Source organism: Lolium perenne, chromosome 4 (assembly GCF_019359855.2).
Source record: "Lolium perenne isolate Kyuss_39 chromosome 4, Kyuss_2.0, whole genome shotgun sequence".
NCBI classification, from domain to species: domain Eukaryota; kingdom Viridiplantae; phylum Streptophyta; class Magnoliopsida; order Poales; family Poaceae; genus Lolium; species Lolium perenne.
This window is the reverse complement of record NC_067247.2, coordinates 389778912-389801985: the sequence shown is the minus strand read 5'-3', so window position 1 is coordinate 389801985 and position 23074 is coordinate 389778912. Positions and strand designations below refer to the sequence as shown.

The window sequence follows — 23074 nt, the reverse complement described above, 5'->3', positions numbered from 1 at the left end:
TCGATTACTATAAGTGAAATACACGTAAAGAGCGTGCACACATTGGCGACTTATTACTGAACCCATTGTCACTTGTAAGACACATTTTACCAGTAATTCAGGTTATACTATATTCTTATATAAGTTACAATAAATATGGTTACCAAGTCATGAACGAGAAACTACTATCAATATACTTGTTATATTGTACGCTTTGGAGGTCTTTACCGTAACTACATACTAGTTGATACCCCGCGCGTTGCTGCGGAAATTATAGAGTAACTTCGTTCAAGATTGAGAAATACAACATGCAAAATGAGAGCATATCATAATATCTTTGCATATTCTGAAGGAAACATCATGCAAATGGTTAGAATCCCATGCATTCTTTGTCTCAGTCATGCAGTGAAATTACGTTTTACTATACTATTAATTGAGAATGGATAAAGTTCAGCTAACCATATACTTAGAAAATCAACTGAATAATAATCAAAAAATCAAGATTTTTATAACGAACCAACTGTAAGCCCAGGCTGTATCCTGCTGATCTATGTTATATTTGCCAAGTACACTCAATTGGAAACTGGAACACCTCAATAGCAGATGTCTGTATGCATCAGTGCACCTATCCCAAGACTCTATCCCTGACGATCAATGTTCCATGTAAGCAAGCTTGACCCTTTTCAAAAAAAAAAAGTAAGCAAGCTTGACTGAAGATGAACAGTCCAACAAAATGTTACAAAAAAACTGGAGAAAATAAATAAAAAGTAAGCAACAAAACGTGCGAGACTTGGGGCTAAATGTTGCGAAAAAAACTGGAAAAAATAAATAAAAAGTAAGCATCAAAATGTGCGAGACTTAGGTCTAAGTTTGATACGTGGATCTCAGCTACACCTTTATGGTGCAAGAAATAAAGAGGCTTTTGAAGCTTGATCCTAGGTTTCAGGTAGTAGCGATAGATAGACACCAAAATAAGGCTAGTCATTTGCTAGCAAACTGGAGTCGATCGACCGCAAGTACGGTAACCTGGATTAGGGATCGTCCTGAAGTTGTACTGGCATGTTGACTATAGGAGGCCGCTCCTGTAACTTAATCAATATATTTCATTCGCAAAAAAAAAAAGTTTGATATATACGTGGATCTAATAAAACATAAAAGGAAATATGAAACCGTACGTCATGGTTTATGCTAAATCCGGCTCTGCTTGGACGGCTAGCTTCTCAGGCCCCATATGACCATCATCCATCGTGTGGAAGAAAGGATTACCTCGGACCTGCTGTTAAGATACCAGAATTTAGATGAAACAAAAGCAAAAGAATGACTCAATTTGGTTTCTGGAGCAACCATAACAGATATCTTGGTAGTGACTTTCTGATTGACATGTTGGACACACAAATATTAAAGCTACTAAATAAATCATGTAAATAATGTTATGCTTAAACTTTGTTTGAAATGTGTGTTAGAAAAAAAATAGAAAGAGCTAATTGGATTGATGCATAACCTGAGTGTATGACCTGAAGGATCTAGTAGGTCCTCTGGTGTTCAGACATGTTGAGCACAGACAAAGACCGATGCTATGTAATCAAAAAGATTTGTTTGAAAGGCTGCAAACAGGGCAAAAAGACCCAAATGGTTAAAAAGGAATTTCTGAATGATGTTAGATACACTGATTTATCACAGTTTAATTAGCAATCATCAGCTGACTGTTAGCAAACATGAACCATACTGTATGAGAATATGAAAGAGCATTACAGAAATAGATGGGCCTGCCTAAGGTATTGTAACAGTCGAGGATTGGAGTTGGCCACATCGTCTTTGCAGAACTCCATGATGGGGTGCAAAACCTGACGAACTTTTCTCCATATCCATGCTAATATATCTTGTAATCTGAAGAGCTGGAACTATTTGAACATGGGACTACATTGCACCATAATTCTGGGTGATCACGGCAACACTATGTAGAGTAAACAATGGGAACTGTTAGAAGGTGTGTGTTGAGGACATACCGTTTGGAAAAAGATTGATGGACCAATAAAACTGACCGATGTAGAAATCTGGTTCTCTCACGGAATAGCTGCAAGAACATAGAAGAGAACAAACAGATCTGCGCAAAATTTATAGATCATTAGATGATAAAATCAAAGGGATTATGACCAGGATATAAGAGATCAAGACATATAAAGAGATCAGACGGAAGTTATGATCGGGTTTTTCACATCCGGCAACACCGGTAGACTCAGGCGATGGACACAGAGAGATGATTATTCAAGAAGAGGCAGCTCAGGGGCTTGGTGAAGAGGTGCAACACAGCGGCTCTTATATTGCCGGATGGACGACGGTTTGACATTAAAATCAATGGAAAAACCTTTCGCATTGCCGCACGGGGAGATGTCAGGTCATAGGACGTTACTGATCAGTTGAGAGAAGAGTAAATGTGAGGCTACGTAGAAGATCATAGGGCATTCGGCAGTTTTCGGTGGCGGCCAAGGAACCGTCGTGTGCCTCTTGCGGACAGATGGATCGGCAGAGAAGAAACAAAGGTGGGCTGGCCTACAAAGAAAGCCTGAGATCTTTGCATACACGAAGGAAATCGAGTTGGGCTCTGATCAAATGGATGGGTGATTGCCTTTCCTAGAACCGAACGGGGCCCAAGTTCTGGGCCAGGTAGGAAGAAGTGACGCCCAAGCCCATGCGCGGGGTAGAGATAGCAACCAGCGACGGCGAGAACGTAACGCAGACGAATAAAAGATGACGTGGAGGCACCACAGCTCTGGAAAATCATGTAGTGGGGGATTGCTATTTAGAGATAAAAGATACATTATGCAGTGTATCCAATTGTTCAAACACTATCCAAGAAGGACCTTTTGTTATATTAACAATATAAATTTTAGCCCAGTGCAAATTTACTTGAAGATATACCTCAAAACTCTACTAGAAAACAATGCAGCTAACATTTAATAATATTGCTATGTGGTTAACTATTTCACATAAATAACATAAAATTATCTATATCATGCAAAATACAAATACTTAAAAGTATAAAAGTTTGGTATAAATTGTGTTAGAATAGTTACAATTTCGTTGACGAAAACTTCGGAAAAGAAATTGTTTTGGATGTAATGTATATGGCTTACTCCTCCAACTTCATATTTAAATTGGTTAAGTCGAAACACTTTACACATGTATCGACCTCGAAGTTGTCTCTACCAACAATGGAATTGTACATGTTTTCTATATAGTGTTTTTTTCTCGGCGCGGATTCTCTAACTTGGCAACGCAAAGTTAGAGAAACAGTACCCTGACTTGACAACACTGGCCCTTGGATAAAAAATAAAAGGCAGAGATCAAAGCGGAACACTGCAGCTAAATCACTGTAGATGAAGCACTCTCTGTGAAAGTGTTGTAGCTGTTCTGTTTTGGTTCTGTAGCACATGTACTGTAGCGTGAAATCTGAACCGCTAGTGTAAGATCTAATGGCTAGAAATCTAACAAGTTAGGAAAACTGAAGCTTCTCTGACTTGTCCACTGCAGGTCAGAGAATCCGGAGCGCTTTTTTTCTCATGGAGTGTGATGATCGTAATTGAACTGTTCTCACAAACAATTCAGCGTCATGTTGCAAAAATAAGAATGAACAAAAGACATAATTTACCACCAAGCATGTTAACTACGTGTCATGAATAAAGACCAGTCTATAATTCAGTACATATTTGTTAACATAACATTTTGTTAATGATTAAGATTGAACCTAAATTGACAATTCCAAAATTATTTCAGGTTGTTAATATGACACCAGCCATCATAGTTTACGAGAGTTTAAATCACTTGTGTTGGTAAGACCTTACTGGGATATTCATGGTAAGCCGATGTATGCCAGCATAAGGGTTTTGTTGAGTTTTTCAGTTCTACCCTCATCTTGGTTCCAAAGTTCGGCGAAGAAGAACTCACGCGATAATCTCTTGTATCATTCTTTGAGACTAAGGGTGTGTTTGGTTCACGCCCCAGCTCGCCCTACCAACATGCGGGCGTGCCAATTTATTGGCGAACAAATCGCTCGCCCACAGATAGCCCAAGATTTGGCTAAACTTACACTCTACTGCACCTTGAAAACTGGGGCTCGCCAAAAAATTGGACACAGACCAAGCAGCAGCCGTGGGTCACGGGCATGCCAAAATTTTGGTCCGGCCAGCTTTGGGTAAGAACCAAACGCAGCCTAAACTATTTTTGCTAGCCAAATAGTTGGCATGGTAGCAGTACATGTAACTATACTATCATATTGTCGTCATCCACATATAACACCAAGATTGTATAATAGTCGCTGATGTTAGGGCAATATGTTTGATGTACTGCCAGGGGGCCAAAGGCCACAATACTCCCTCCGTTCCTTTCTATAGTGCCTATAGATTTTTGTCATTTGTTTCAGAATACAAGGTTGTAACTTAGCTTTTTTTTTCAATTACCCCCTCCCCGTTCAGCTCCCAAATCGTTCAACTCCCAAAATTGTTATGGTAAGTTAGGAAGATATGGATTTCCCAAATTTTACGTTGATCTCAAATCGTTCAGCTAGAGGTCTTGTGTACAAAATACTCTTGCGCTAATTTCTGTGCCGAAAAACAATAGGCACTATAGAATGGAATAGAGGGAGTATATAGTACATGTACAGGCGCAAATATGCAGGAAACCCCCTAACATATGGGGAAACTACAAGATACAGATATATACATCTAACACCCCCCCCCCCCCTCAAACTCATGGTGGATCCACAACACTGAGTTTGGAGAGTAAGAAATCATGCTGCGCTCGAGTCTGTGCCTTCGTAAAGAAATCCACCAACTGCAAATCTGAAGGCACATAATGAACCGCAACAACATCATCCTGCACCTGAGCACGTGTGTAAAAAGCATCAACACCAATATGCTTGGTCAGCTCATGCTTGACCGGATCACGTGCAATACTGATAGCACTTGTACTGTCAGACAAAAGTGGAGCGGGTTTGGTAACAGAGACCCCAAAATCGGCAAGTGTTGTGGGTATACTTTATGGGTATATCAACGGCATGGCCTAGATCCGGCAAGCCCGGGTGGCCCATAGTTGGTGGTGAGGCATGTGGCCCATCGGGCGGCCCAGCTGCTGTAGATCATGAAGGATGAAGCCCAGCCCAGGAACGAGGAGCCGGATCCTAACCGACCTACGAAGGAGGCCGGATCCGTGAAGGCCCATGAAGTATCCGGATCCAGCGTGACCTAGAAGGAAGGCGGATCCTTGACGTACACGGCAAGGCTTTGTACCGTAGTTAGGCAACTTGTATTCCGGCTAGGACTCTCCGTGTAAACCCTAGATCCGTGCGCCTTTATAAGCCGGATCCCGGGAGCCCTAGAGGCACGTTCACAACCACAACTCATTGTAACAACGCGAAAGCGCCCAGATAATTCCAGACAAGCAGCAGTAGGCCCTGTCATCGTGCAGGTGTTCCGAAGCTGGGTAACTCGCGTACCACCGTCCCGAGAGCACTCCGCCCTATGGCCCCTACTTCTTCTCCCCCTCGTGAGGATCCCTCCTCCGGGGTACCGTCGATTAGGCAACGACAGTTGGCGCCCACCGTGGGGCTGTGGCGTACGGAGGCCGGAACCGGGAGGGTTCCGCCATGGGAAGCTACGACGACACCATCGCTGTGGGGCGCGTCCTTTACGCCGGGAATCTGCCGATCGTCCCTCCGGATGAGTGCTGGATTCCGGCTAGGACAAACCCCGTCAAGCTCTCCATCGTCCCAATTGGCGGCATACACATCTTCATCGGGGAAACCGTCGATTCCGACGGAAACCCAGCAGTAAGTAACGCAGACGCGACCGCCGCCGAGCTGGACGCCGTCGCAAAGATCCGATCTGAGATGCGGGAGCTTCCCAAGGAAGATTCCGCCTCGGATGCGGAAATTTCAAAACCCACCCAATCCGCCCCCGAGCAGAAACAACGGTGGAAGACCAATGCGGATCCACCCGGGTCTCCCAGGTGTTAGAAAACAGAGGTGCCACTTCGTACACTTCTTGGCCCATACCGCCGAACCGCCCCTCAAGAAGCCGGAGCTGGTCCCGAGCGAGTAGAGGCACCGGAAAAACGGCGCAGATCCGGATCAGCCGAGCTTGTCGGAGAAAGCGAAACTCCGGTTGAAGAGTCGATTTTGGGCAATCTGAGCCCAATTTCGGGAGATACCCCCGCCATGGAGTCTGATGACTTCGTTCGCAAGATAAGGGAATACGGATACAGTGATCAGCCCGAAGTCGACTCCGCCCAGCCTAAGCAGGTTCTCGCAACGATAGCAGCGCAGGGACAAACTGGATCTGAAGAACCAACCAGCCAATCTGACCCTCAACCATCCCAACAAGGATCTCCAATGTCTCGGGTGCGACCCCACGGGGATCCTTCCTCGGAGGAAATCTGTCGGCGAAGAGATGGTCGCGCGAGCAGTCCTTAACACACCCATAACCCCGGCGACGCCGCAGATCCGGAGGCCCTAGAGGCTACTAGAAAGGAAATGCTGGCCACGGCCAAGAAGCTCGCCGATACCGAAGCCGCGTTAAGGGAAGAGAGGGCAGAAGCTGCAGGATTGGCGGAAAACTTCGACAGACAGGACCGCGAGATCGCTGCCACACTCGAGCAAGTCAAGAGCATGAGGGCTGAGTGGGAAGTAAAGATGATCTATGCGCAGGCGGAGGCCGATCGGATTGTTAGAGAAGCAATTCCGCCTCGCAGATACCCTTCAACACGCCCGCAGCACCAGCCGCTGAAACCCCAAAGGACAACATGCAAAAAGCTGCGGAATTGCTGAAGAAAAAGGACGAAGAGGTTGATATCAACTATCTCCGCACGCTTGTCGCTTCAAAGCAATGCAGCGGCAAAGCAAGGCGGATACTTCGCGCGAGTTGGAATCCAATCCGGATAACTGTGTGTCTACCGCGCAGAAGGACGCCCGCGCTGATCGGCGACCCGACGACGAATCACACACCGGATCCTCGGAGCGCAGAAGGAAAGCCAGGGAACACCCAAATCCGATCCCCGTACCATCAAAGACGCCACCGTCAGATCCAAGAAAGGGAAAGGATGCAATGTACTCTGGACGAGACAAATACCGCAACCCCTCTCCTCCGCCCAACGGTTACCCGCGACCCCTCGCCGCCGTAGTCCAGCCGGAAACACCAGGCCCCCGGGGCATGGTGGGATTGTTATCCGCGACAACGTGCTGCCAAGAAACAGAAACGAGGAGCGCTCGCCGGAACCTCGCCGGAACCAGAACAATGTTCATGAGCCCGAGCCCCGAAGGAGTCGGAATGAGGACCGCGGTCCAGAACCTCGCCGGAACCGCGATCCAGAACCTCGTCGGAGCCATGACCCAGAGCCTCGCCGGAGCCGTGACCCGGAACCGCATCGGAACGACCAGGGCAGCCAACGCCAGGGCGAAGGCAGCCACAGGAGCCGGGGCCAGCACCAGGAAGGCCGAGGAGAGTCAGAAGGCGGAAGCAAGAAATCGCACCGCCCACCTCGCAGGTCTCCCTCACCACCACCTAGCGGTGGAGGCGGAGGTGGAGGCGGAGGCAACGGTCGAAGATCTCGCTCTCGCTCAAAGTCCCTCGCCACGGCTCACGCGACGCACGGGATCGCCTCAACGAATACGTAACCGACTACATTGGTCCGAAGTGCTTTGGCGAGGATGATTCGAGAGGAACCAAAGCCAAGGATGAACCTCAAGCTGCCCGGAAACCTGAAGCATTATGATGGCACCGAAAGGCCGGATACCTGGATTGAGGATTACTACAATGCAGTAACCTTCGCCGGAGGAACCCCTAACATCGCCTGCCGCATGCTTCAGCTGTACCTTGTAGTCCAGCCCAGATCTGGCTCAGCGACCTCGAGAAGAATTCCATCTTTTGCTGGTTCGACACGAAGAACGCTTTCGAGAAACACTTCAGGGGCACCTACAAGAGACCTGCCACAACAAGCGACCTGCAGGCATGTATCCGTAAGAAGGGCGAAACATCGAGGAATTTCCTCACCCGATGGTTGGCATGCAGAAACGAGTGCGAGAACGTCGACAACCGCACAGCAATGCACGCCTTCATTGGGGGCTTGCAGCGAGGAGGATTGCTACAGCACAAGCTAACTTGCATGGTCAATGCAAATCAACTGACGTTGGACGACATGATCACCATCGCCAGCGATCACACTGCCGCCGATGACGACGCAGGCGGTGATCTCGCAGCCACAGCAATCCCCCTGCATCAGCAAAAGAAGAACCGTGACAACGGTAGCAGCAGCAGCCATAAGCGCAAGAACCCTGATGACCAGAAGAGTGGCGGATCCGAGATGATCGCCATGGCGTTTCAACGCGGAGGTTCAGGAGGCGGCAGAGGACGCGGACGCGGAGGCGGAGCCGGCAGGGTCGACAGCATACCTCCGAGGTCACAGCTGGCGGATCCCGCGCCCCGCAAACCTATGAGGAATACAGAGACATGCCCTGCCTGGCCCATCTGGATCCGGCTACGGGGAAGTCCACTCACACCAACCGCAACTGCAAGTGGGTCAATGATCTAAAGAACGACCCGGAGGCAGGATACAAGCGCGCCCGGAAGCACCGCCCACGCGGCAAAGGTGGCAAGGGCAAGAACAAGGACAAAGAAGATGATAGTTCCGAGGCGATGGATGAGGATGATAACTCGCCGGATCCCAAGGCAGGATCCGCAGGAAAATCCAACCCATTCGATAAAAAGAGTGTGGGGGCTTACCACACTTTCCTCGGAACCCCAACAGTCCGCGCTACCAAGTCAGCTACCCGGATCGAACGCCACGATTCCGGGCTGTCTGCAGTATGTCAGGTGGTCGGAAGTCCCGTGCACATTTGACAGGGAGGATCACCCTGCCGTTGTGCCAAAAGAATGCTACGCCTTTGTTGTAAGTCCCCGCATAGACGGGTACGACTTCTCCAAGTGCCTCATGGATGGTGGGGCCAGTCTGAACATCATGTACCTGGAGACTCTAGAACGGATGAACCTCACCAAGGAACAGCTTAAACACAGCAACACTGAGTTTCACGGCGTGGTTCCGGGTAAGAAGGCGAATTCCCTCGGCAGCATAACACTTCCCGTGGCTTTTGGCGATGTTCATAACTTCCGCCAAGAGAAGATCACGTTTGAAGTTGTGCCCTTCAAGAGCTCCTATCACGTCATCTTCGGCAGGCCCACCTACCACAAGTTCCACGCAAGAGCGTGCTACATCTACAACAAGCTCAAGATTCCGGGTCCTAAAGGTATGATTACCGTATCCGGAGACTACAAAAAGGCTCATGAGTGTGAGTTAGGCGAAGCCGCCTTCGCAGAGTCTGTGATATCTGGAGAAGAGCTGAAAGGCTACAGAGCCGCGGTGGATCCGACTGAGATGCAGACCACCAAGAAGCAGATCTCCGAGCAGAAAACCTCCTTCAAGGCCGCGATAGAAACCAAGAAGCACGACCTCATACCAGGCGACTCTTCCAAGCAGGTTTCGGTCGGAGCCAACATGGACCCCAAATAGGAAGACGCGCTCGTCGAGTTCCTCCGCGCTAACATGGATATCTTCGCATGGCAACCTTCCGACATGTCCGGAGTACCTAGGGAACTCGCCGAGCACTACCTCAACATAAATCCGGGGGCCAAACCGGTGAAGCAAGCTATGCGACGCTTTGGAGACAAGAAGCGCCGCGCCATAGGAATGGAACTAGCAAAGTTACTAGAAGCAGGTTTTGTAATAGAAGTTATCCACACCGATTGGGTCGCGAATCCCGTCCTTGTACCCAAAAAAGACACTGAAATACTAAGAATGTGCATCGATTACTCCGGCTTGAACAAGCATTGCCCGAAGGATCCGTTCCCCTTGCCGCGCATTGACCAAGTCATTGATTCGACGGCGGGGGCGGAACTTCTGTGTTTTCTTGATGCGTATTCCGGGTATCATCAGATCTGGATGAAGGAATCCGACCAAAAGGCGACTTCATTCATTACCCCGTTTGGCACTTACTGCTATGTTACCATACCTTTCGGTTTGAAAAATGCAGGTGCCACCTACCAACGAACGATGCAGCGGTGCCTGAAGGACCAAATCGGCCGGAACGTGCACGCTTACGTCGACGACATCGCGGTCATGACCCGGAAAGGATCCGACTTGATCAGCGACCTCACGAAACCTTCGACAACCTCCGCAGTACAAGATGATGTTGAATCCGCTGAAGTGCGTTTTTGGCGTGCCAGCCGGAAAACTCCTTGGCTTCATAGTCTCTCACAGAGGCATTGAGGTTAACCCGGAAAAGATCAAGGCAATCCTGTGCATCAAACGGCCAACTTGTCTCAAAGATGTGCAACGACTAACTGGTTGCGTCGCAGCAATCAGTAGGTTTGTTAGCCGTCTTGGCGAGAAGGCGCTACCTCTGTACAAGCTGCTGAAGAAAACAGACAAATTCGTCTGGGACGATGCAGCTGACGCAGCTCTTCGAGGGTTGAAGGAAATACTCACCTCCCCACCTATCTTGGCAGCTCCAGCAGAGTCAGAGCCAATGCTCCTTTATCTGGCAGCTACCAACAAGGTCATCAGCCTCGTCATCGTGGTGGAGCGAAAGGAAGAAGGTCATGAATATGACGTCCAAAGACCTGTCTACTACATTAGCGAGGTGCTGACGGAGTCAAAACAAAGATACCCTCACTTTCAGAAGCTAGCCTATGGAGTATTCCTGGGCAGCCGGAAGTTGAGGCATTACTTCCAAGAGCATCCAAGAATGGGGCCGTGAGCAAGGCTCCGCTGTCAACAATTCTCAACAACGCTGACGCAACAGGACGTACGGCTAAATGGGGCATCGAATTATCCGCCTTCGACATCGCTTACAAGCCCAGGACTGCGGTTAAATCCCAAGTCTTGGCAGATTTTGTTGCAGATTGGACAGAAGCTCCGGATGCAAGTCTGGAGCCGGAACCAGAGACATGGGTCATGCACTTTGACGGATCCAAGCAGCATCAAGGCTCAGGAGCCGGAGTCACCCTGAAATCCCCTACCGGAGAAGAACCGGCAGATGCGTTCGCAGATCCACTTCGAAGCTACAATAAACATGGCGGAATACGAGGCTCAACTACACGTTCTGCTCATCGCTAAGTAAATAGGGATCAAGCACATCATATGGTGTGTAGATTACGACCTGTAGGAACAACAAGTAGCCGTAACACAGAACGCCGTAAACTCCGTCATGGCGGCCTACAGAGACGAAGTTGATGAGATCGCCAAGTGCTTCCTCGGATACGAAGTCAAATACGTCAGGAGAGACGATAACACAGCGGCAGACATGCTATCCAAGCTCGGTTCCGGCAGGAAGCAAATTCCGCCCGGCATTTTCCTGGAGCATCTCCGGATACCCTCGGTTAAGGGCGCTAACCCGGAAAGTCCAGAGGTGGCAGTATCTCCGGCTAGGGAGGTGATGGCTATCATTCCGGCTTGGACACAGCCCTTCCTGGACTACCTCATCGATCAGAAGTTGCCAGAGGACGAGGTCCTCGCACGACAGATCGTCAGACGAGCGAGAACCTACACAATTGTTGATGGACAGCTCTACAAACGAAGTGCAGCGGGGGTGTTTCTCAAATGCGTCTCCAATCAAGATGGCATTGAAATCCTCAGAGAGATCCACGCAGGGGATTGCGGGCATCACGCCGCTCCCAGATCCCTCGTTGCCAAAGCTTTCCGGCTAGGATTCTACCGCTCACGCCTAAAGAAGATGCTGATAAGCTGGTAAAAACCTGCCGAGGTTGTCAGTACTACGCTACACAACCAAACGCTCCAGCCCAAGAGCTGAAGACCATACCTATCACCTGGCCATTTGCGGTCTGGGGGCTCGATATGGTTGGTAAGTTAAAAAGATCATCTCCTGGCGGTTTTGAATACCTTAAATTACATTGTTGACAAATTCAGCAAGTGGATCGAGGCAAAGCCGGTGAGAAAAGCCGATGGTGCTACGGCACTAAAATTCGTCTGCAGCCTCGTGATGAGATTCGGCATCCCGCACAAGATAATCACGAGATAATGGCACAAACTTCGCCCAAGGAGAGTTGAGGGATTATTGTGACACAATGGGAATTCGACTGGACCTTGCATCTGTGGCTCATCCACAATCTAACGGTCAGGTTGAAAGGGCTAACGGTCTAATATTATCAGGAATTAAGCCACGCCTTGAAGAACCACTGCGACGAGCAGCTGGAGCTTGGGCTGACGAGTGGAAGCTGTTTTGTGGAGTTTACGAACTACCCCTAACAGATCAACAGGGTTTACCCCTTTTTTCCTGGTATACGGATCCGAAGCCGTGTTACCCTCCGACATCATCCACGATTCACCGCGAGTTTCCGCCTACAATGAAGAAACAGCTGATGAGGCCAGACAGCTATCTGTGGACCTGATTGAGGAAGCTCGGAACCTAGCTGACCAGCGCTCCGCCATCTACCAGCAGAAGCTCCGACGTTATCACGCCGTCGAGTTCGAATCGCTCCTTCATGGCCGGAGACCTGGTCCTCCGCCTTCGACAGGTGAAAGACCATAAGCTGCAATCTCCATGGGAAGGCCCCTTCGTCGTTAGCAAAGTGCTCCATAACGGGTCGTACTACCTTGTTGATTTCCGCGAGCTGAGGGATAGACCTGCTAACTGGCACCGGAAACGCAAGCGTGAGGATCCGGATGACATCTACGATGAAACAGATCGCCCTTGGAACATCGCACAGCTACGTCCTTTCTACACTTAGCATATTTTTTCCGAGTTGCAAACTCTGTAATACTTATACATGATCAGTGAAATAAAGCTTATGGTTCACTCTTTGAGTCTTTTACCTCCTTTACTTGTTCATTTTAGATCGTGTATGTTTTTCCGACTAAAACCGCAGAGCTGGATATTTCCGCCTAGGCGTGTATGAAAGTTGTGATTTCCAAAACCGTCTTTTAAGACGTAAGCTTAAGTTTTCTGATTAAGTTGTTATCTGTTGCGAACTCATGGATTCCTAGTAGCGATTTCCGGCACCTATGCCTGGGGGCTTGTTTCCGTGGTTATGGACGGACTGCCATTGGGCTTCGTCGCCGCCGGCGAGCATTTCCGGCTAAGGTTTTCCGGCTCGCGGAAGGTCAAGCGAATAAGCCGGAAAACAATGAAGTCAGCACTTGCTTTCTGACATAAAACGAAACATGCAAATAATTCAAAAGGATAGCAGGATAAGTTTTCCGCCCATGCATAATTGTTTCGTCCCTAGATACTTAAGAATTTAAAGTTATATTACAAACCCTCGCTGGGGCCAAAATGATGCATTGTCTCTCCCGCAGGAATAAAAGTTTTCACCCCCCCTTGGCCGGAGAAGTCTTGCCCTCTGAGTCTTTCTTCTCGGGGTCTTCGGCCGGAGAAGACACGTCTTCATCACTTTCTTCTTCTTCAGAAGCAGCAGTGCTGGTCTTGGGTTCCTCTTGGGGAGCGTCCTTGGAGCTGGTCCAGGTGTATTGGGTCCCGGATTCCGCAGGTCGCGCCTTCGCGGCGAGCTCTTTCTGAAGTTCCTCTTCCAAGGGCTCGTCGGTGGGAAGAACGACCTTGTCGTAGAATTCATCATGCCGGATCCTGCGCGCGATACGGGTGTCGTAGCCGCTCACTGCATCCAAAGCGGCTACCGACATCCGCATCCGGAGGAACGCCCGTGGTCACTTGATCAAGATCAAGACCCGGATTATGTGCTAGGCACATGGTCAAGGCCATTGCAGCTGCGCCTCGGGCTGATGATGCTTGCAGATCCGTCACCAGCTCCGGCAGAACATCCATCTTTCCAACAAGCTTGTGAACATTGCATGTGCGACTCCTCTTGATGGATAAGTTGTAGCATATCTTGCGGGAGGCGGAGATGAGATCTTTGCAATCGTCGCCTGCGAGTTGAAGAAGGTCGTCCCGGGGAACAAATTCGGCGCTGCTCCGGATATCCAAGCGGCTCTGCGTAAAGATAATCAGGATATAAGTATGCAGTTTGAGCGCAAAGTAAAAAGTCAGAGAAAACATTTGGGCAAGGTTTCAGTATCGTACCCAAGATGTTCTCGTTGAGCATGTCCCAGTGATGCTCCGCGGTCTCCATATATTTCCGGAGACCATTGAGCTCTTTCTGCTGCCTCTTGATGGTTTTGCTGTCAGCATTTTTCTTCAGCAACAGCTCGCCCTTTTCCCTGATATGTTCGGAGTTTTTCTCCGCTAGCTGCTTCTCGGCCTGCTCCCTCTTTAGTTCCGCCTCCTTTAATTTCGTTTCCAAATCTTGGTACGAGGAGCGCAGGTTCTCAAGTTCAGATGAGGCTGTAGCAAGGGAAGAGGATGCGCCTATAATAAACGTAAGTTAACAACAAAGTTCTAAGTCGGAATATGACTAGTGACGAAGAAGGCGGAAACCAACCTTGGGCGTCCGCCAGTTGCTTGGTCAGTTCCGCATTCTCATCCTTCAGAGTCCGGATATTTTCCGCCTGATTCAGAGTAACGCGGCGCTGAAGCGCAATGTTCTTGTGCAGCTCATAGTGCAGCACCTGCTGTTCCTGTAAAACATAGACAGAGCAGGAGTAAAAATTCCGCATGTAAAGTGGTTTTCTCCAAAGCATCATTGCCGGAACGTTTCCGCCATAATGCTTGGGGGCTACTGATCCAATTTAGTAATCTCCCGGAAGTAATCTTTCTCTAAGCATCTAAGCGCTAACTACTTTTTGAGTTTCCGCCTACATGCTTGGGGACTACGGGAGTACCTTTTGCTTGCAAATGAGCTGGTCGAAGAAGCGGCCGACGTTCTTCTTGAAGTCTTGGATTTCCGATGTCCTGCGGTCGAGGTTTCACGCAGGCGTTGTTCAGCATGGCGTTGAGCAGGTCTTGTTCAAGTTCCCACTTCTCCGCCTCGGACAGCTTGTTGAAAAACTTGGTGGCATACGCCTTGGGGGTGGAAGTGGTGTCAGCCGGATCTCCAAAGTTCTTCGGAAAAACGACCATGTCGCCAGCGCCCTCTCCAGCCTTCTCGGAAGAAGTGACTTCAGCCTCTCCTTGGCCTTGTGCTTCCGCGTCTTCTTGGGCAGGGCCCTTGGCCTTAGGATCTTCTCCGCCCGCATGCTCGCTGCTAACCGGAATTATTTCCGGTGGAGTATTTGCGGCAGGAGGGGGAGATGGATCAGCTTTGAGGGGAGATGGTTGATGAGTTGTGTGGGAGGCACTCGGCGGAACTGGAGTAGAAGGACCAACAGCCGGAGATTTTTTCATATATTTCGTGATGGGCTCCTGGCTGGTGGTCCGTGTGGCAGTGGTATTCAGATTCCTGCAAACAAGTGAAAGGGTTTAGACCAAAGATATTTTTGCCAAGATAAAGTTGCATCATGTTCGGAAACTTACGGGGCGCCGGGGATGATGGGGCGCATGCGCTGGCCAGCCGTTGAGAGCATCCTTAGGCGCGCATGCTCCGCTTTCCTTGAGTCTAGCGGAGGTGGTTTTGTCGTCTTGGGCTTCTTGGCGGAGGCCTCGCCGCTAGTTCCAGCTTCAGTGCCGGAAGCCTTGGCGCGGGGATGCTTTGTAGGTCGAGGGGCCGCCTTGCGGGGCGCCTGTTCCTCTTCTTCCTCGTCGTCTTCCGGGGCCTCCTCCGCCGCGTCGCCACTGACGGGGACACGAAGAATGGTGCGGAAGTTTTCCTCCGCCAAAGTGTTGAGCTGGAAGGAAATGAACAAGAGTTAGAGATAACATCAAAAAACTTGCGAAGTTTGAAGCAACGAAAAGAACAAAGCTTACCGGAGGACATTGGTCGTTCGTGTATATATCCTTGATCAGTTCCGGGACCTGTTGGCCCCTCGGAATCTTCACCAGCGTCTTGAACCTTCTCTTCAGAGAGTCAGCCGGAAGATCGTGGCGTGTAACCCGGAGAAGATCGTCCGCCCCGGTATAAGCGCACATCAGGCGCGCATTGTAGCGTAGAGGCTGGATTCTCCGGGAGAACCAGCTAAGAGTGAGCTGGGCTCCGGTCAGTCCGTCGTGGACTAGCCAGGAGATTCTCCGCGCAGCCTTCTCCAGGATAGGGGTCTGGGCGAGCGAAGGGACGAAGCTCCAGCTTGCAAGCTCTTCCGGAGGTTCGTTGACAAACTGGGGCAGACCTTCATGAACATCCGGAACTGAAGCATTCTTCTCATAGAACCATCCGGCGTTCCAGTACCGGACGGATTCGTGCGAGTCGTGAGGAGGGTACATGCGGCTAGGGCGGAGCATAAACGTCATGCTTCCGCAGTTCACCATTGCTTTGTCCTTGGTTTCCTTCTTCACCCGGAAAAAGAATTGCCATAACTTGACATCTGGCTGGATCCCAAGATGCCCTTCGCAGAGAGTCACGAAGTTGGACAGGAGGAGATATGAATTTGGGCAGATGTTGTGAGGCTGAAGCCCGTATGTGTTGAGGACGGAGAGAAAAAACTCCGAACAGGGAAGTGAGAGTCCGCGTTCCACCCAAGCCTTGGTCATAACAATTTCTCCGGCTTCTGGCTTGGGGACGTCGGAATCACGAGTGAAACTCCAATGTGTGGAGATCATGCCCTCGTTCTGGAGCTCTCTAAGCTCCACGTCGGTAGTTGCGCAAGGCCACCACTGACCCCGCTCTCCTTCGCGGATCCGGGCTTTGGACGCCCTCTTGATTTCCGCCTCTTGCACCTTTGCTGCCATCCGAGCTTGTCCCTCGAGTTCTTCTTGGAGCTCTTGGAGGGAAGGGATCCGGCTTGGAGCGGTGCTGGAAGATGCGGAAAAAGGTTGAGCTAGTCTAATGTCGGAAACATATGGTGGCAGGAATGATATGGGATCCGGGCATATGGGTTCTATTTGATTGGGATCCGGGCTACTCGGAGAGCTACCAGTACAATGCGAAGAATCGAGTGGCATGCTTCCGGCTGCACCCATACAAAGTGTTTGAGAACCCGGATCACCTAAGTCTATCTTCTACACTAAGTCTAAGTCTATCTTCTACGAGGCCGGTGCACTTACCGCTAACGGCGCGGTGGCTCGACGGAGCTCCGGTGAAGATGGGGTTGCCGGACTTGAAGAAAACCGACCCGCGAGACCACGAATCGGCGGCGGAGGGAAATTCCCGTTCAACCGCAGGAATCTTGGCGCGAGCGGGGTCTTGGTTTGGCGGCGCGTGAAGCTCACCGTGGCGAAGATCGCCGGAATCGAGATCCGTCGGGCGGCGCGGCGCGAGGAGGAAGACGAAGTGGTGAGGAGAGGTGAAAGAATGAATTTTACCAGGCCGCGGGGTATTTATAGGCCGCGCGCGGAGATTCGGGATCCGGATCCGACGGTGGAAACGGAACGGTTGCACCGTTGGATGCATGACACGTGTTTTAGGTCAAGTGCGGTAAAACGACGAGGAGGTAACTTAACCAAGCACTCCCGAAATTTCCGGCTAAAGATTCGCATCTGCGAAAATTTAGCGCGGGAAATGAGGAAGTTGTGCGCGGGAAAAGTGGACTTTCCGTTGTTGTGCATGATCTGAAGATGAAGGATTTCCGGAGGAGTGAACCCGGAATCAAGTAAGAAGTTTTGAAGCTCTTCAAGATTCTCTTCGTTTCCGAGCTGTATGGAGTCGGAGGAATGATGAATCTCGGAGAACTTCGGGGGCTACTGTTGTGGGTATACTTTATGGGTATATCAACGGCATGGCCTAGATCCGGCAAGCCCGGGTGGCCCATAGTTGGTGGTGAGGCATGTGGCCCATCGGGCGGCCCATTCTTGTAGATCATGAAGGATGAAGTCCAGCCCAGGAACGAGGAGCCGGATCCTAACCGACCTACGAAGGAGGCCGGATCCGTGAAGGCCCATGAAGTATCCGGATCCAGCGTGACCTAGAAGGAAGGCGGATCCTTGACGTACACGGCAAGGCTTTGTACCGTAGTTAGGCAACTTGTATTCCGGCTAGGACTCTCCGTGTAAACCCTAGATCCGTGCGCCTTTATAAGCCGGATCCCGGGAGCCCTAGAGGCACGTTCACAACCACAACTCATTGTAACAACGCGAAAGCGCCCAGATAATTCCAGACAAGCAGCAGTAGGCCCTGTCATCGTGCAGGTGTTCCGAAGCTGGGTAACTCGCGTACCACCGTCCCGAGAGCACTCCGCCCTATGGCCCCTACTTCTTCTCCCCCTCGTGAGGATCCCTCCTCCGGGGTACCGTCGATTAGGCAACGACAGCAAGCAACCACCGTAACCAAGTCACCTCAACAATCAACAAAGCCATAGCCCGCAACTCAGCCTCAACACTCGAACGTGAAACTGCTACCTGTTTCTTCATCTTCCAAGCAACAAGCGAACCACCAAGAAACACACAGTAAGCAGAAAGTGAACGACGATCCGTAGGATCACTCGCCCACGTAGCATCCGAGTAGCACTAGAGCTGGAGAGAGCTGGAACAGGGAAAGAAAAGGCGATGAGTGATCGTGCCACGAAGGTAACGAAGAACACGAAGGAGATGACTATAGTGAACAGTGGTAAGAGCTGAGACAAACTGACTCAGAATATGAACAGGATAAGAAATATCAGAACGAGTAACAGCAAGATAAACAAGACTCCCAACAAGATGGCGAGAACGGGTGGGATCAGGAAGAGGATCACCATCAGTAGGACGAAGCTTAACATTAAGCTCCATAGGAGTAGCAACCGTGCGCTCATCCCCAAGAGCAGCACGAGCAAGAAGATCCTGAATGTACTTTTCCTGAGAGATAGAAAAGCCATCAGAAGTGGAGGAAACCTCAATGCCAAGAAAATAGCGAAGAGGACCAAGATCAGTCATAAGAAACTGATCGCGAAGACGAGCCTTAACAAAGGCAATATACTCAGGATCATCACCAGTAATGATCATATCATCAACATAGAGAATAAAAAGAGTACGTCCACGAGGAGAAGTGTGAACGAAAAGTGCTGGATCATGAAGACTAGGAGAGAAACCAACAACAGTCACCACAGAGGCGAAGCGCTCAAACCAGGCACGAGGGGCATGTTTGAGACCATAGAGAGAACGTCGAAGACGACAAACCATCCCATCAGAAACAGAATACCCAGGAGGAGGCTGCATGTAAACCTCCTCACTCAACTCGCTATTAAGAAAAGCATTTTGAACATCAAGCTAGGAGACAGACCAGTGGCAAACAGAAGCAACATCGAGAAGGGTACGCACACTGAAGGAAATATGCCCTAGAGGCAATAATAAAGTGGTTATTATTTATATCTTTATGTTTATGATAAATGTTTATATATCATGCTATAATTGTATTAACCGAAACATTAGTACATGTGTAATATGTAGACAACAAGAAGTCCCTAGTATGCCTCTTAACTAGCTTGTTGATTAATGGATGATTAGTTTCATAATCATGAACATTGGATGTTATTAATAACAAGGTTATGTCATTGTATGAATGATATAATGGACACACCCAATTAAGCATAGCATAAGATCTCGTCATTAAGTTATTTGCCATAAGCTTTCGATACATAGTTACCTAGTCCTTATGACCATGAGATCATGTAAATCACTTATACCGGAAAGGTACTTTGATTACACCAAACGCCACTGTGTAAATGGGTGGTTATAAAGGTGGGATTAAGTATCCGGAAAGTATGAGTTGAGGCATATGGATCAACAGTGGGATTTGTCCATCCCGATGACGGATAGATATACTCTGGGCCCTCTCGGTGGAATGTCGTCTAATGTCTTGCAAGCATATGAATGAGTTCATAAGAGACCACATACCATGGTACGAGTAAAGATTACTTGTCAGGAGACGAGGTTGAACAAGGTATAGAGTGATACCGAAGATCAAACCTCGGACAAGTAAAATATCGCGTGACAAAGGGAATTGGTATTGTATGTGAATGGTTCATTCGATCACTAAAGTCATCGTTGAATATGTGGGAGCCATTATGGATCTCCAGATCCCGCTATTGGTTATTGGTCGGAGTGAGTACTCAACCATGTCCGCGTAGTTCACGAACCGTAGGGTGGCACACTTAAAGTTGGATGTTGAAATGGTAGTACTTGAATATGGAATGGAGTTCGAATATTTGTTCGGAGTCCCGGATGAGATCCCGGACATCACGAGGAGTTCCGGAATGGTCCGGAGAATAAGATTCATATATAGGATGTCATTTTATGTGAATTAAAATGTCACGGAAGGTTCTATGGAAGGTTCTAGAAGGTTCTAGAAAAGTCCGGAAGAAACCACCAAGGAAGGTGGAGTCCACATGGGACTCCACCTCCATGGCCGGCCAACCCTAGTGGGGGTGGAGTCCCAAGTGGACTCCCCCTTAGGGGGCCGGCCACCCCCCCATATGGGAGGTGGAACTCCCACCTCTAGTGGGAGTCCTAGCTTGGCTAGGTTTCCCCTCCATATGGAAGGTTTTTGGTTCAGGTCTTATTCGAAGACTTGGAGACCAACTCTTGAGGTTCCACCTATATAATGAGGGCCAAGGGGGAGGGGGCCGGCCACCTCAAACACCACCAAGGTGGCCGCACCCCATAGTGGCCGGCGCCCCCCTCTCCCCAAACCCTAGCCGCCCCGCTCCTCCACTTCCCGCACGCTTAGCGAAGCTCCGCCGGACTTCTCCACCACCACTGACACCATGCCGTCGTGCTGTCGGATTCAAGAGGAGCTACTACTTCTGCTTCCCGCTGGAACGGGGAGGTGGACGTCGTCTTCATCAACAACCGAACGTGTGACCGAGTACGGAGGTGCTGCCCGTTCGTGGCGCCGGAACCGATCGTGATCAAGATCTTCTACGCGCTTTTGCAAGCGGCAAGTGAACGTCTACCGCAGCAACAAGAGCCTCATCTTGTAGGCTTTGGAATCTCTTCAAGGGTGAGACTCGATACCTCCTCGTTGCTACCGTCTTCTAGATTGCATCTTGGCTTGGATTGCGTGTTCGCGGTAGGAATTTTTTTTTTCTATGCAACGTTATCCTACAGTGGTATCAGAGCCGTGTCTATGCATAGATGGTTGCACGAGTAGAACACAATGGTTTTGTGGGCGTTGATGCTCTTGTTATCTTTAGTTTGAGTACTTTGCATCTTTGTGGCATAGTGGGATGAAGCGGCCCGGACTAACTTTACATGACCGCGTTCATGAGACTTGTTCCTCGTTCGACATGCAACTTGTATTGCATAAGAGGCTTTGCGGGTGTCTGTCTCTCCTACTATAGTGAAGATTCAATTTACTCTTCTATTGACAACATTAGTATCACCGTTGTGGTTCATGTTCGTAGGTAGATTAGATCCCTCTCGAAAACCCTAAACCACGTAAAATATGCAAACCAAATTAGAGACGTCTAACTTGTTTTTGCAGGGTTTGGTGATGTGATATGGCCATAATGTGATGATGAATATGTATGAGATGATCATTATTGTATTATGGCAACCGGCAGGAGCCTTATGGTTGTCTTTAATTTTCATGTTGAATAGTATTTCAAAATAGTTGTAATAGTTGCTACATGAGGTGAACAACCATGAAGACGGCGCCATGGACCTTGACGCTACGCCAACGATGATGGAGATCATGCCCGAAGATGATGGAGATCATGTCCGTGCTTTGGAGATGAAGATCAAAGGCGCAAAGACAAAAGGGCCATATCATATCACATATGAACTGCATGTGATGTTAATCCTTTATGCATCTTATTTTGCTTAGATCGCGATGGTAGCATTATAAGATGATCCCTCACATTAATATCAAGATAATAAAGTGTTCTCCCCTCGTATGCACCGTTGTAACAGTTCGTCGTTTCGAAGCATCTCGTGATGATCGGATGTGATAGATTCAACGATTCACATACAACGGGTGTAAGACATGTTGCACACGCGGAATACTTGGGTTTGCTTGACGAGCCTAGCATGTACAGACATGGCCTCGGGACAACGGAAACCGAAAGGTTGAACACGAGTCATATGGATGATATGATCAACATGTTGATGTTCACCATTGAAGCTACATCATCTCACGTGATGATCGGTTTTGGTGTAGTGGATGTGGATTGTGTACCACTTAACAACTATGAGGGATGTTGTATTAAGTGGGAGTTTATTAGTAATTAGATTAAAACATGAACTAATTATCATAAACATAGTCTGAGTAGTATTTTGAATTAATTTTGTAGTATTGGCATCCGTTTTCTACCATGCGCTAGTCTTGTTATTGAGATAGAAATACTGTTAAAATCTGACAAGAAACTTTACGGATTGGTACCGTATTGTTAAAGAATCAAGAATTAATTAAGTCCTATTGCAAACTTTTAGTAAACCTCACATTGTTGATTCAAAGAGCTATGGTTTCAATTAGTACCTAAAGTTATCTTGTCTCCGTAAAACTTGAAGTTCAAATCTGTTTGAAAAGTAAGGAGCTGAAAATTTAGTTTTCAGAAATAATCAAGGTATGAGATATATGTGATATCTAAGACCTTATTGCAAGATGATAGAATATATTTTGGTGAGACTACATAAACTCATAAGTTTTATGGGAATGTACGAAGGTTGAAGACGCAAGGCGTCACAATCCTCCAACTATTGGGGCACTAACAATATTCGCATATCCATGAAGTGACCATCCTTAATATGCACCGTTATTAAGACTCGTCGTTTCGAAGCATCACGTGATGATCAGGTGTGATAGATTCTACGAGTGCATACAACGGGTGCAAGCTAGATTTGCACATGCAAATACCAAGGTTAAAACTTTACGAGCCTAGCATGTACATACATGGTCTCGGAAAGTCTTCATGATATGATGGATAAAATTATGAGTGAAATTGTTCATCATATTACAAAGTTACTAATAGTGAAATCTGGAACACTTGTCATATGATGATCAACTTCAAAGTAAGAACCTCAAGGTTATTGGTATTTGACCAACAAACCTAGAAGTTAATGATGTTGAAGTGTTTTTCTGAATAATGAGGAAAGCTAAAAGAGAAACTGCAAAAGATATTTTGGCAGAAAGAAAGAAAAGACTAGAAAGTCTAGCTCAGGTGTATATAAATGATATACATG

The 23074-nt window shown here is 48.6% G+C and overlaps 1 long non-coding RNA gene across 1 annotated transcript; it reads right to left on the bottom strand.

Moving 5' to 3' along the window:
- Positions 1-335: 335 nt before the first annotated feature.
- Positions 336-2765, bottom strand: LOC139830299 (uncharacterized). Its single transcript, XR_011742251.1, has 3 exons — positions 1481-2765; positions 1155-1252; positions 336-658 (listed from the first exon to the last, which is right to left on the bottom strand). It is a non-coding gene; the product is annotated as an uncharacterized lncRNA (long non-coding RNA).
- Positions 2766-23074: the final 20309 nt, after the last annotated feature.